This window comes from Mus pahari, chromosome 7, assembly GCF_900095145.1.
Source record: "Mus pahari chromosome 7, PAHARI_EIJ_v1.1, whole genome shotgun sequence".
In the NCBI taxonomy this organism is placed as follows: Eukaryota; Metazoa; Chordata; class Mammalia; order Rodentia; family Muridae; genus Mus; species Mus pahari.
The window spans coordinates 25,084,754-25,099,656 of NC_034596.1; the positions used below are offsets into that span (position 1 = coordinate 25,084,754).

A 14,903-nucleotide genomic window follows, 5' to 3' on the forward strand; every position below is an offset into this window, starting at 1 on the left:
AGTAAAACCTTGACGTGTTCCCCAATTTCAAGTCCCAGGGGAAAAATGAAAAGTGTATGTGCAGATGTGAGGAGGCCAGTGCCGTCATCGATCTCCACCCTGATGTTTGAGGCAGGGTCCCTCACTGAAGCCAGAGCCTGCAATTCTGCTAGACTGGACTTCCAGCAAGCCCCATGGATTCCACCATGTCTGTCCCTCCAACCCTGGAATTGCGATTGCAAGGCAATGTAGGCTTTTGTTTAACACAGATACTGGGGGCACCAAATTCAGACCTATATGGCAGCCTCTTATGGACAAAGTCATCTTCCTGGCCCAATAATTACTATTCTTAACACTACAGCAACATTCCTTCTTCATGTTGTGGACATAGGCAAAAGTCCTTCCACAGGAGTGAGGCCAGAACTGTTTACCTAGCTCAAATGGATCAAAAATACTTCTACCTTGCCTGTTAGTCATGCCTTTTCACAGACTGACTGTGTACACAATGGTATGGGACACCTCCTAGCAGAGAAGGGATCCCACCTTCCGTGTTCTGCACAATGAAGTCAGCTTTGAGACACAGGGACTTTTGAACATTCAGGAGCCACAAAGACAAAGCTGAGATGTCCGCTTCCCTCTGGTGCTATAAAGACAAAATGTCTAGGCACAAAGTGGACTTCAAATGAAGCACTAAGGGTCCAAAGGTCAGAGGGCAAGGGGACGCATTGGGCTTGAAGAAGACCAGAGTTGAGTTCCCATCACGCACACACCGCTCACCACAGTGCCTTCCCACGATGGATCACCGAGCTTCATTTATAACCAAACATATTGAAGCTGTCAAGAGCAGGTAATTCACATCATGTCAAAAGAGTCTTCTGAGGAAATGGCGGGTCGGGGGGTGGGGTGGGGTGGGGTGGGGTGAAGAAGTGATGAACTGAGAGTTAAGAAATTCACTTTTCTCTTAAATCAGATAAAAGCAGTTAAGGGAAAGGAAAAAGCACGGGCCAAACTTTCTCATGAGTAAAGGAAGAAAAATTTAAAACAAAATACAAGCAAATAGAATCCAGATGTGTGTGAGACATGTATTTAAACATGTTTCTCCAAGGACAGCAAGAAAATCTGACATTGCAATAAGCAACGTGTCATGTAACACAGGGGAAAAAAAAACACGGTGGGAAATGGATCCGATCCCAACACATGGAGAAAAATCTCATCATGCATCATCAATAAAAACTGAAGATGGAACGCTGAAAAACAAAGGAAAAAAAAGAAGGCAGGATTTCCTTCACCTAATACACTGAACACAGAGAGAAGGTGGGAACAACCAGACCTGATTTAGAATCAGACATGAGGAAAAAACACACTCCATAGCTCTCCTTCCTCCCTGACCTACAAATAAACAGAAAAATGAAGAGTAAACTAATTTCATTATTCACAACTGACTTTTATATGTTGGAGAACCCTCAGACAAATGTTAAAGCGTACTAAAGGTTTGGTAAGGTGACCACATGTGGGACCAGCGAAAGAGTTGGCAAATGAGTCTGCAGACACTCACAGTCTGCCCTTCCCAAAGTAAGACAGCTGGGAACAGACACCGAAGGAGAGGATGCCTTAGTCAGGGTTTTTACAGCTGTGATAAAACACCATGATCAAAAGCAACATGGGGAGGAAAGGGTTTATTTCAGTTTCTGATTCTCAGGTCACACACTCTATCCCTCAGGGGAATTGGGGCAGGAACTTAAGGGGGAACCTGGAGGCAGGAGCTGACGCAGTGGTCAAGGATGCTTCCCGGTTTGCTCAGTTTCCTTTCTTGTAGCACCCAGGATCAACTGCTCAGAGCTGGCCCCACCCACAGTGATCTGGCTCCTCCCACATCAGTCATCAACCATGAAAAGGTACCACAGCCTTGCCCACAGGCCAACTTGTTGGGGGCATTTTCTCAGTTGAGGATCCCTCTTCTCAAGTGGCTCTAGCTAGTGACTATCAAGATGACATAGAACTAGCCGCACAGATGAGCAAGGCTCATCTATATGAAAGCACAAGATTGGAGAAAACAAAGCTGTTAAGAAGGGATATGACATGAACAGAGTGGAGCACGTGTCCTTATTACCAGTTGGAACATCTTCCAGGTATATGCCCAGGAGCTGAAAAGAACCCAGATGTCCCTCAACAGAGGAATGGATACAGAAAATGTGGTACATTTACACAATGGAGTACTACTCAGCTATTAAAAACAATGAATTTATGAAATTCTTATGCAAATGGATTGATCTGGAGGATATCATACTGAGTGAGGTAACCCAATCACAAAAGAAGTCACTTGATATGCACTCACTGATAAGTGGATATTAGCCCAGAAACTTAGAATATCCAAGATACAATTTGCANANNANATGNANCNNAAGAAGAAGGAAGACCAAAATGTAGATATTTCATTCCTCCTTAGATTAGGGAACAAAATACCCATGGAAGGAGTTACAGAGACAAAGTTTGGAGCTGAGACAAAAGAATGGACCATCCAGAGACTGCCCCACCTGGGGATCCATCCCATAATCAGCCACCAAACGCAGACACTATAGGATATGCCAGCAAGATTTTGCTGAAAGGACCCTGATATAGTTGTCTCGTGTGAGGCTATGCCAGTGCCTGGCAAATACAGAAGTGGATGCTGACTGTCATCTATTGAATGGAACACAGGGCCCCCAATGGAGGAGCTAGAGAAAGTACCCAAGGACCTGAAGGGGTCTGCAACCCTATAGGTGGAACAACAATATGAACTAATCAGTACCCCCAGAGCTCGAGTCCGTAGTTGCATATGTAGCAGAAGATGGCCTAGTCAGTCATCATTGGGAAGAGAAGCCTCTTGGTCTTGCAAACTTTATATGCCCCAGTACAGGGGAACACCAGAGCCAAGAAGTGGGAGTGGGTGGGTAGGGGAGCAGGGCTGGGGAAGGATATAGGGGACTTTTGAGGTAGCATTTGAAATGCAAATGAAGAAAATATCTAATAAAAAATTTGAAAGAAAAAGAAGGGATATGACAGACCCCAATGCCCCCCTAAAAATGTATAGTGGGGAAAAATGGCAGTACTCTCTTCTTGACCTGCAGCTTTAATACCACCCAGTCTATTCATCAATGGGGTTTGTTGGATTTAGGGTTTTAATCACTGTTATTGTTTAGTCTGTGTTCTGGTCTCCTTTTTGTTAATGTGATAAAATGCCATGACCAAAGCAACAGGAAAGCACTTAATTCATCTTACACTTCCAGGTTACAGTCCACCACTGAGGAAAGTTAAGGCAGGAATAGACCCAGGCAGGGTGCATGGAGGAGCACTGCTTGCTGGCCTTAAGGCTCACACTAGAGCTTTCTTATGCAGTCTAGGTCACCTACCTAGGAATGGTACCACCCATGGTAGACAGGGCCCACCTACATCAGGGAACAGTTAATACCACAGCTCCCATAGACCTACCTGCCCATGGCCAAACCGATCTAGGCCATTCCTCAATCATGGCTTCCCTCTCAGGTGATTCTGGCTATGCCAAGTTGACAATTAAAACCATCCAGGTCAGGGCACGTTTCATTTTGCTTCTGCTGCTATAATGCTTTATCATTCAGCTCTACCAATTTTATAGAACTGTAAAGGCTCAAGTACACAGGCAAGAAGAAATTACAGCTTTGGGTGGTCCAAATGTGGAGCTTTCTTCAAGAGCTCTAGTAATACTACAGACTGTAGCGACCCGGGAGTGAACAGATAAAATGGCAGAGGGAACCCAAAACACGAATACACAACACGTAAGAGGGTGTGCATGCCATCAAGGTTGGTAGAGAAAGGGGGGCTGATCAATAGAGCCCTGGGTGCTCTTTGTCTCAGTTTAAATATCCCCACGCACAAAGTAGTGCCCAATCATTTACAAATCTATCCAAAGAGAACATAAAGGATCAACTGAAAACCTTGGAATACAAAGCACATCCGATGCATGGCCTTAGCTGTCAGGCAAAATTGATAAGGATGTGTGGCCATCCAAAAGACTCTCCACAGAAAATGAAAATCAATGGCACAGACTGGGAGGTGCTATTTTTAGCACACAGAATGAACAATCCTCTTCAGCATGTATGAGGGCTGGCTTTTCAAATCAGTGAGGGGAAAACACCGCTTAAAGGATAAAGGTGAGCAACGGTGGCACACAATAGCCATTAACCCCAAGGAAGACAGAGGGTGAGGTGTGGGCTGTCCTATCAGAGTCACATCACCAGTAACTGGGTAAAAATTAACAAGCCCCACAGTGCTAAGTGACAGGTTGTTTCTAAAGCCCAATTTTATAGGAGACTGGTTCTCTGCTGGCAAGAGAGTAGTGCTTAACATACTTCATGGTGGTCTTTGTATCTGATTATTAGTGAATCTCCCTTCAGCATAGGTGCCCTTTGTAGATATCTGATCAAGGGAAAAAATGCACTTGTGGGCAAGAAAGACATGGAAGAATATTAAAAGTAGCGGGCTTGAGATAGCCAAGACTGGCAATAACCTCCATGTCTGTGACAGGAGAGCGCCTAGGTTGTAACTACAGCTATAGGAACAATAGGACTGAACTGGGGACAGCCTGGGGAGGAGACTCAGTGGGGAAGAACCTTGGACCTGAGTTCAGATACCAGAATCTACACAAAAAAAGCCAGGAGTAGCATCTTTTCTCCTTCAAGTTACCCTGCTTACGCTCCTGCCCTGACTTCTCTGAGTGACACACTGTGACCTGCAAGCTCGAATAACCCCTTTCCTCCCTTAAGCTGCTTTTGGTCAGAATGTTTTGTCATAGCAACAGAAAGAAAGCTAGACCATACCAAAAGGCTACATGAGAATTATATAAATAACCCATTTTTATCCATGACTTGTCTCTTAAGCACATACTGTTTTAGGTTCATATACATAGAAAAAAGTTGGGGGTAAAAATCAGTATATGATTATAATTTTATTAAAAGAATTCTTTAACTGTCTGCTGGTGAGGTCCGGTTGGCTGTTTTGATCATTGCTGGAACAATAGAAATGGGAAGAGATTATGTTCAAACCTGTCAATTATACCTGTGCTCTATCAGAAGCAGTCCCACTTAGGATTTGAACACAAATGTTTTATCTTTGCTATATACTCTATGTGTTTAACATGTATGCAGGAGACACAGGTTCTCAAACACTGAGAAATACGGGGTAAGGCACACCTCACACAATGATTACTGTAACCAATGAAGTCAGGATTGAAGTGAGGTCGTGATGACTGAATTATGCTACCCACTCTAAAGCACCCGACAAGGCCAAGACACTAATGGCTTTCTCATTTATATTTAATGCACCAATAGTAAAACGAACTAGAGTGGGAAGTTACTTAGGCAATAAATGTGGGAGACCGCTGCATGGTACTTCTGCAAATGTGAAAGTGTGTCTATGAAACTCCACTGTCGGCCTTGAGGGAATAATACAAACAACTGTCCTTTTAAAATCAGAGGAAGGACACATTAATCTTTGTTCAGCACATGCCCCGGCTTCTCCTTCTGGGTCTTCTCCTGTTCTTCAGGTTGCTCCTGGGATAAAAGCTCACAGCTTCTAATGAACCTGTCCAAATGTACCATCACTATCGTATGGATATCTGCAGGTATGTCTCACAAAGTCCCTGCAATTGTGTTACATAAAGAACCACAAGGAGACTGGAGAGTGGCCTCAGTGCGTAAGAGCACTTGGTATGAACACCTGCTGAGTTCAACTCCCCAATCAATACCCATGAAACCTGGGCATGGTAGGTCTGTAACTCCAGGGTTAGGGAATAGAAACAGACAGATCTCAGGCGCTTGCTAGCCAGCCATCCCTAGCTGGAACAAGAAGCTTCAAATTCATGAGAGACCCTGCCTCGAAAAAACAAAGTGATGAGATCATTTCTCTAGGTCAATGCCCCTGAGCCCAGGGAAGTGGGGCACCGAGACTCACCTTCCTAGCTGAGGTCCTCGGCTGCCACTGCCCTGCAGGCTATGAAGCCTACTGCACAGCAGCAGAGAGCTAGAGTAACCAGATGTAGTTCTCTGGATTCCAGCTGTTCCCAAGGCCGAGAGAGGGTCAAAGCTCAGGCAAACTTTCTCAGTCAGATTTCCCCCATCCCGCTCGTAAAAAGGAGGCTATTTTTTTCAAACTGAAGGAAGAGGGAAGCAATTAGAACAAAAAGCAGATATCTATACATCTCCTGTTATTTCCACTCCAGATGTGCATACTGAGGGTATCTGGAGGTATCTGAACCATGTTGTTTCTACCCTCAACATTAACAAATCATCTTTGCTTGTACCAGAATGTCATTTTCTGGTATTTTAGCCTTTGTAACCTGATTTCTTTTCTTTTCTTTTCTTTTCTTTTCTTTTCTTTTACTTTCTTTCTTTTTTCTTTTCTTTTTTTTTTAGTATGAAGCTATTTCATACTTTTCGGAATCTGAGGCATATTCCTAAGCAAATGTCCTAGGAGGAGGGTGTGGGCGGTTGCTGGACAGAATGCAGAATCCACTCAGCCTTGGAAAGGTTTCTGGTCTGCTCCCTGATGGTTATCCCCACAGCTGGAAGAATCTGCTTCTGGCCCATAAGTGACTCGCAGATAGGGCTGCAATGACCCTACAATGTTAATGAGAAGATAAAAGCTTACAACACGACATTCCAAGGACAAAATGGGCAGCAAGAGTATCACATGAAAAGCCTTTGATGCCACCATGCACCTGGCCATGGTACTGGATCCAGAAAGACATTAGTGACACATCAGTTATCAGTCCCACTGTCCTAGAAAGAGTGAGCTGGTCACAGAGGTGCGTGGTGGGTGGGCACAGGAAGATGCCAAAAGGAGATCATTTTTTAAAACAGACAAAGAAAATGCAAGGCAGAAGAATGACTGCGTTTCTGGGGATGAGAGAAGGTATTCTAGAGATTTTTGATTTCTACAAACACCTCAAGAGTCCCAGTTCCCTCATCACTCAGAGGGCCACAGGTGCCCACACTGACCTCCTCTAAGTCCCTGATTCCCAGGGTGTGGACGGACCTCCCTTGGGCCCCACCACCAGCCCCAGTTCTTCTGGTCTCAGCCCCCACTGTGAGCCGACTCCTCATCTCTCCTGCATGCCAGCAGCCTCGCTCTCTCTCATGGTGCCCTCTCTGTCTAGCCAAACAGAGCCTCAATTCATGGCCTACAGTGCGCCTGCAACTCCCCAGCTGGGCCACGTAGGTCTAGTCCAGCTCACTGCAGCAGAAACGTGAGGCAGCTGGCCACACTGAATTAGCAGTATGAAAGCAGAGAGGGACGAATGCTGGTGTCCAATCAGCTCCCTCCTTTTCGTTCAGTTTAGGTGGCACACACCTTTAATTCCAGCACTTGGGAGGCAGAGGCAGGCGGATTTCTGAGTTCGAGGCCAGCCTGGTCTACAAAGTGAGTTCCAGGACAGCCAGAGCTATACAGAGAAACCCTGTCTCGAAAAACCAAAAAAAAAAAAAAAAAAAAAAAGACTTCAGCCTGTGGAATGAGGTCATCTATCCTTTAGGATAAGCTTGCCTGTCTCAATTAACCCAACCTAAAAGCCCCCTCACCGGTGACTCTAGATCCCACCAAGTTGACAGTCAGCACTAACCATCAGAGCAGGTGAACTGGTCTCTTCGATCACAAAGAAACACAGCTGCAGGCCGGTCGATTTCTTTTTTCTTCCCATTACCATGTCATAGCCACATATCCACCACACAGCCTTCACATGGCAAGCCCCGGTACCTCCTAAGCCAGAGACAAGAGTGGTTGCAGCAGCCTCTGAGCTCGATGCACATGATGACGTCATTAGACTCGGTCACTCACACTGGCACACAGACCGTGGAAACTGTTTCCAACTAAAAATAAATAGCTCTTCTGACCTTTGCACCGCAAATTATGCTCTTCCTGCAGCAAAGCTGCTCACAGCGGTTCCCCATTGTCTCCATCACTCCTGCCAGCACCAACACAGCCACCAGACCAAACCACCCCACTAACCAGTGACCCAGATGGCTCAAATCCCAGTATCCATCGCTCCTCAACTCCTCACCCAGTCCACGAGCACCTGAACACAGCTCCTTGGAAACTTCTTCTGAAAATGCCCTCAAGTGCCCAGCCTCTTCCTTCTTGGATGTCCCCTCTAGGTCTCCTTTACTCGCTAACCCTTCACACATGCTCTTCATGACGCTAGAAGGTCCCACAGAACAACTTTTAAAATATTCCCTCTCTGGGCATAGCATATCTTATTACTTTAAGCATCAGCCACTAGTCAGAATGCTGTCTATGCCATCTCAGAGTGTACCAACCTCTTAACACAGGCTCTGGGGAGAGTGCCAGTGCTGGGGTGTCCCATCATCATCACAGACGCTACAAAAGAATTTTGTAGCCTCTTCCAGAGTCTAAACCTTCTCCAGCCACTCCTTTCCCTCTCTGCCCAGTTGTGTGAAGACATCCTCATTATCGCTTAAAGCACTTCCGTTTTTTCTCATACTATCTTATGGAATCTGTCTTTCTGTGAGTATCCTCTTTACTACTTCTGCACCTGACCAACACACTGCCATTGTGTGATTTCTTCTAGTGGTCTCAGGGACAACCTCCTAGATTCTACCTCTGCCCTTCACTCTTTGTGTCCACTGCTATCACAGCCATCAAAATCAGTCTACTCAGGTGGAATGCAGACCCCGTTCCTCCTCTACATAAATAAAGCAGCACAGGTTTCCCATGATGCATTGGCTGTCCTGCCAGACAACCCAGATTCCTGCAGTGTCTGGACCCATTCTGACTCTGGCTCTCCTAGGCTCCCTGTCCTCCATGGAGCTCCTGCAAGCCCCCAGGATGCATTGCTTTCAGGCTTCAGTGACCTTAGGTTCCCTCAACAATGCTTTTTGCCCAGGTGCTAAGTGACTAACGCTTATAGCTCCTTGAAGCCTGAGTTCAAATCCCATGTGTTTTAAAGACCTCCCTGACCACCTGTAAAAACTGCTATATATATATACTTAGAAAGCTTCGCTACATTATTTTCTTGCTATATCCCTGTCTTGTCAGGTATCATAATTTACTTCTTCACACCATCCGTTGTACATAGTGTCTCCACATGGCTGCCCCTACTCTGTCCTCATACCTCCCCCTGAGAGACAGCAAGAGCCAGTCCTGGTACTGCTGTGTGGATGGCACGTTCTGAATTACAGTAGCACCAAGCACACGTGAGAACTCACTCCGTATTGCTGCCAGAGCATGAATGAACACAGGAGACCCCCCGATGAGTCACATAAGTGACAACAGCCTCATGAACCTGTCACTAAGATCCAGCGTGAGAGTGGCAACATCAGCCCCACACAGGGAAAATAAGCAAGTGAGGTGAGATCTGTTACAAAGCATAAATTTAACAGTCTGCATCTACAACACCCCTTATATAATTCATCCAGGAGGGCCCTGCAAGGAATTTGTCTACATGCCACAGTTTAGGATGGGTAGAAAATTCTATTCAGGCAGCCCAACTGTTCCTGTCCCGGGTCTGAGACTTTGGTAGTGAGAAAGAAATAAGGGAAGGGTCTCTAAGCCTTCCTTTCCAGAGGCCAAAGTTACCTGTGGGAAGGACAGAGGTGAGGAGAGGTGGTATCTCCCAGCCAGGTCTTGGGGTCCTGCTATGCTTATGAGTATTCAGGTGCTTCTTCCCATAGGTAGAAGAAAGAGGTCTCCGTACTAGGGGTCCATCCAACTGAGAAAAGCAGCCCTGGGTACACCAGACTCAGCAGAACACAAAGTACCTAGGAAGCAAGGGAACGGAGAGAGGTCAGCACAAGAATAGAAGGAGGACGGCATGATCAGGATGCTAAGAAGGACCAAGGTGTTGGCACGGATCTTACTATCTCCAAGCCCAAGGGAATGCTGGGTAAACAGCTGTCTGAAAACCTATCACATTAAGCCTCAGTGTAACACAGTACAGTTTGCCAGAGGAGTAATGATGGCTCACTAGGCAACAAAAGCAAATCCCACCAAGAAGTTAACAGACCAATCCATCATCAAGGACCATCCTCCCGGCCTGGACCACCCAGCTCTGTCTGTCCCTGTGGGATTCCTACAGGGATTATGGGTCGGGATGGTCTCTATAGGCACTCAATGGAAAGCCTCTTTCCATCAAGAAAAGCAACACCAAAAGCCACAACTCAGGAATGCATGATGAGTGAAATGGACTTAGGGGAAATAAGAACCCTGGGAGTCAGAATGAGGCTGAGCACAAACTCTCCTTAGTAATTACATTAAATGCTTTGAATGGGCTGCAGAGAAACCTACAGGGCTGGGGGGCGGGGTGTGCAAAGCAGTGAAGCTTCCTGCTTGGGAAACACTTTGCAGCTCGTGATTAAAGTCAAGGCTAGCCTATGACCCAGGAAAGGCAAATGCCTGCGGTAAATGAACACACACTAAGTCCTGCACACACATGATCAAAGTAACATCATCCACACTAGGCTACATGTGAAAACAACACACATGTCCATTAGCTGGTATACTGCATGACCATGCAGCTGTTTTCATCCTGAAAGGAACTACAGTATCGATTCACACTAAGGCAGAGATGATTGTGTGTCTGTCTGTCTGTCTGTCTGTCTGTCTGTATGTGTGTGTGTCTGGGTAATATTTACGTGTACAGATAGGGTATGAAGACCAGAGGAGGAAACTAGGAAGTCCTTCTTAAATTACTATCATACCTTTTTTTTTTTTTTTTTTTTTTTTAACATAGGGTCTCTCACTTAACCAGAAGTTCATCATTTGCCCTAAGTTGGGTACAGTAAGTCTGGGGACCCTTCTGTCTCTACTTTCCAGTACTGGGGTTGCTGGAGCTAGGCCTGGGTTTCCATATGTGTTCTGTGAAGTTGAACTTGGGTCCTCAGCAAGCATTTTATTCACTGAGCCAGAAGCTCATTCTTGAACACACTCTGCTGGACTAAAGAAAGAGCACAGAAGCTCTTCATTATAGGGAAACCATTCACATGCAAAATGTCTCGATAGGCAAATCCATGGAGGGAGAAAGATGCCTGGTTTGCTGAGACTCAGTACATAGACATGGGTTACTGAAAACATTCTGGAATCAGGTTACGATGACAGTCACAAGAACACCTGTAAACATGCTCAAAATCCTTGCATGGGGACCCGAACGAAGATGGTGACTTTCAGGCTATGTGAAAGTCTGGAAAAGTATTAGTTTAAATGGGGAAGAAGGAGGGAGGGAAGGAGGAAGAAATTGAGGGAGGGAGGAAGGGAGGAAGGGAGGAAGGAAAGAAGGGAAGAAAAGCACGAGCTCCTAGAAGATGCTAAGGTAAGACTGCACCAGAATTTCTAAATCTTTTGCTCACCAGAATTGCAACACTCTTGCCTGAATTCTGTTTTGTTTTTTGTTGTTGTTGTTGTTGTTGTTGTTTTTCTGATGAGTTTGTGGTCATGGAGCACAGACCACCAGTGACCATTTCCTGTTCCTACCTATAAAAGCTTCCTGGTGCCTTCAATGAGGGCTTCCAGAGCAGCCATATGACAGGATGGAAGAGTCATCCTGACAGACAGACTTGTGTCTCTTTGGTATATCTCTCTCTCTCCCCCTTACACTAGAATATCAGGCTTTGCCCACAACACATGCAAATGCTCATTTTCTTGCAACACTCGTGAGCGGATTGCTCAAGACTGAGGCCTTTAGCACTCTGTTTCCCAGCAGAGCCCTAACCCCTCCCCACCCCCACCCCACCCCCAAGCCTCTCACCTGCACGCAAGCTAGCCTTGAACAGCTTCACTATGGTTATTTCAGAAAATGCCACCACTAGGCTACTGGTCTACTTTCTGCCTTCACTTGGCAATAACTTCTGACTCTTCAGACAAAAGGCGACACATTCCCTCTCCAGATCCACCTTTCTGCTGGTGTTCCCACATAAGAAGATCTGAGAAATAGCAATGTCTTATTGCCAGCAAGAAAGCAACACTCTGCTCAGACAGCACAGGGGAGAGAGGAGCCTTTGCGAGCTGCAACAAGAAGAGCTTGGCATAGGCCTGCCAGCTGCAAACTCTCTGCCTGGGCTCTGAGCTAGGAGCTCGGTGTCCCCGCCCTTCAACCTTTCAGGCTACAAAGCCCACTGACTCCCTCATCCCCAAAGCTCATGGTCTCAAAGCCTGTTTGCATTTTCTCTGGAAGATGGGCGCAAGTGAGACATGGAAAATAGGAGGGAGATCGGGGAGAAGGGGTCTGGTGGGAGTGGGAGAAAACAAGGTAAATATGATAACACATTATACACATGTGTGGAAATGTCACAATGAACCCTGTTACTATGTGTAATTAACATGTGTTCATTAAGAGCAAAACTCCATATGTTGCATACAGGATGCCTTCTACAGCGATGAGTCACATTAAACTGTATTTGTTATTTATGGATAGGTATGTATATGCCTGTCTGAGTGTATGCATATGTGCTTGCAGGTGCCTACGGAGACTACAGTAAGTTATTAGATTCTCCACAGCTACAGTTACAGGCAGTCATGAGCCGCCCAGTGCTGGTGCTGAGAACAAAACTCTGATCCTCCAACAAGAGCAGTAGTCGGTCCAGGCCCTCATTTGCATTTTTAAAGATAAGTTGTCAGTAGATGCTATTAATGGTGGTAAAAGTGTTTTATTTCTCATTTGCTTACTGATTTAGTATGCATGAAGAATGATAAATTTTGATTTTTTTTTTTTTAAGTGTAGGTACCTCTCCCTTGGCTATCTGTCTTGCATATTCTCCCGTACAGTCCCCAGGCAAGGACTGTGGCTCCAGAGCAGAGCACCACTCATCCAGCAGCATGCAGCATGAGCCTGCGATAAGACGGCATAGCCTGTGGGTGCTCAGCCCTCTCCATCTGTGTCCCAGTGAGCCCTGTCATGTCTTCATGCCGCCTTCTGCAGATACCAACAATGCATGTGTTAGCTTCACCTTCCATTCCCCACCTGCACTTGGACTTCTGCTGAGAAACAGGTGTGCCGGGAGCAGAGATGGGCAAGAAGTCCTTGCTCTTAAGAGTCCTGCACAACATGGAACTCCATGTTTAACCCTGACCCTTCTAATAATTAACAAAATTCATTTGTTTGTCCCAAGAAGCAAATATAATGAAGAATTAGGTAAGGTGTCTCATTTCCTAGCAGGCAATCCCAATACTATCTAATTCACTCCTTCATATGAACACAGATGCCACCCCAAAAGATAAATCACCCCAAAAGCCAAGCTTATGCAGAAAATATGAAGGAATGATCTCACTGACACCTTTCATCAGTATATGCACATCTCTATCTAAAGGTGGCCACATGTGATCATGGCTTATTAAGTAAAGGAGAATACAAAGTGAGGACCATCACTATGCCTCCTTCCCAGCATAGCCAACCCAGAGCTCCAAAGCTGTGTATGCCACAGGACAGCCATAGCAGCGCAACACAAAGCCACACTTACTACAAATACTATGAGATTTTCTTTCTCGATTTTATCTTTTTTTTTTCCCAATTAAATTACACAAGTGTAAACTTTGTAGATGACAATCTGCTGCCCCATGCGACTGTGAGACAGGCCTGCTAGACCTCTGTAGTCTCAGTGTCTGTGCATACCTATCTGCCCACATATACACGCACACCCATGCATATGCACACTTGTGAGTCACAAGTGACACATTAAAGCAAAGTCTTGAATTGGGGCGGGGTGCTGTTACTTAGGGAGGTCTCTCATGATCTCTGAGGGGTGGTAACAGACTGACTGAAATGGAAGCAGGGCATAGAGAAGGCTGAGAAGGAACAGACTCAGCAAGGTGGGTGTGGGAGACTCAGGGGAGTCCTAGCCGCTGTGGTGAGAGGAGACTGATGTGTTGTGAAGTGAGTTTCAGGAGCAACAGACTGCAGAGGAAAAGGGGGAGCGGAGGTCAGGGGGAGATTCGGCAGGGAAGGAAGAGAAGGGACAGGGACGAGAAAGGATCTTGAGTAGGGGAGAGAAGGGGAGAAAGGAAAGAGGAGAGGGGAGGGAGAGAAGGGTAAAAGAGGGGAAGGGAAGGGAGAGGGGAGGGGAGGAAAGGAAACAAAGAAGGACCTTGTAACTTTGAAAAGGGAGTCAGAAAGAAGAGGGGAGGAGAAGGAGAAAGGGGGAGGAGGGAAAGGAACGAGAGGAGGAGAGGCCAAAAATGCTTTCAGGTCTCATGTTGAGCAGTGGAGCATCTGGACTGTGAGCAGCAAAGCACCTGAGAGGATCGAGGCAGGTGGCAAGCATGGGGTCCCTACACTGCTCTGGGGCAGCCAGAACAACTCTATGTGTCTGTGTTATCCTCAGGAGACAGACAAGAGCTCATCAGAGGAAAGGAAAATAGAAGTCTGCAGGTATACCTCACTATCTAATGCCAACTCACAGAGACATAAAGCACAGGGTACCAATAGCAATCAGTGTGGCCAAAGCTATGCCCAGTGTCCTTTAGGAAGTCAGGGGATGGGGCAACACCGGGGAGCCCTCACCCAAAAGGATCAACACTGACCTGCTTTGGGAGCCATTGCAGGAATAAACACTAGAAGATAGAACTGAGGCTAGCAAGCTGAATCAATAACATGATGCCATCCTCATGAGAGATAAGGCGATGGCCCTTCATCTGCTGGGATGGAAAGCTGTCTAAGATACACCTGAGAATAAAGACAACGGGACAAACATTTGGATAACAGCATCCCACTCAAGAGCAGGACTGAAGACACAGTTCCTCTAGAGGACACCAGAGAAAAATGAAGGCATTTTCCCTTTGCTCCTCTTGAGAATTCTGTACAGCTTAGATTTTCAGAGGCTAACAATCCCTGGCACAGCAAAACTTACTTTTTTTCTCTGAAAAGGGTCGCATACGCCATGTATAACATACCACAAACTATGATTTAAAAC

General features: G+C 46.0%; 1 protein-coding gene across 4 annotated transcripts in view; it reads right to left on the bottom strand.

Annotated features, from left to right (window-relative positions):
• Window positions 1-14,903, bottom strand: part of Rnf144a (ring finger protein 144A) — a 105,441-nt gene that overhangs the window by 70,139 nt on the left and 20,399 nt on the right. For 2 of the 4 annotated variants that reach the window (XM_021201949.2, XM_021201950.1), the window contains one exon: window positions 9,583-9,764. The exons of 1 other annotated variant lie outside the window; for it this stretch is intronic. The gene's annotated coding sequence lies outside the window, so the exon portion shown is untranslated. Of the gene's footprint in view, window positions 1-7,609; window positions 7,677-9,582; window positions 9,765-14,903 lie in introns of those variants that run through there. One more of the 4 variants, XM_029540855.1, reaches the window with a different exon arrangement.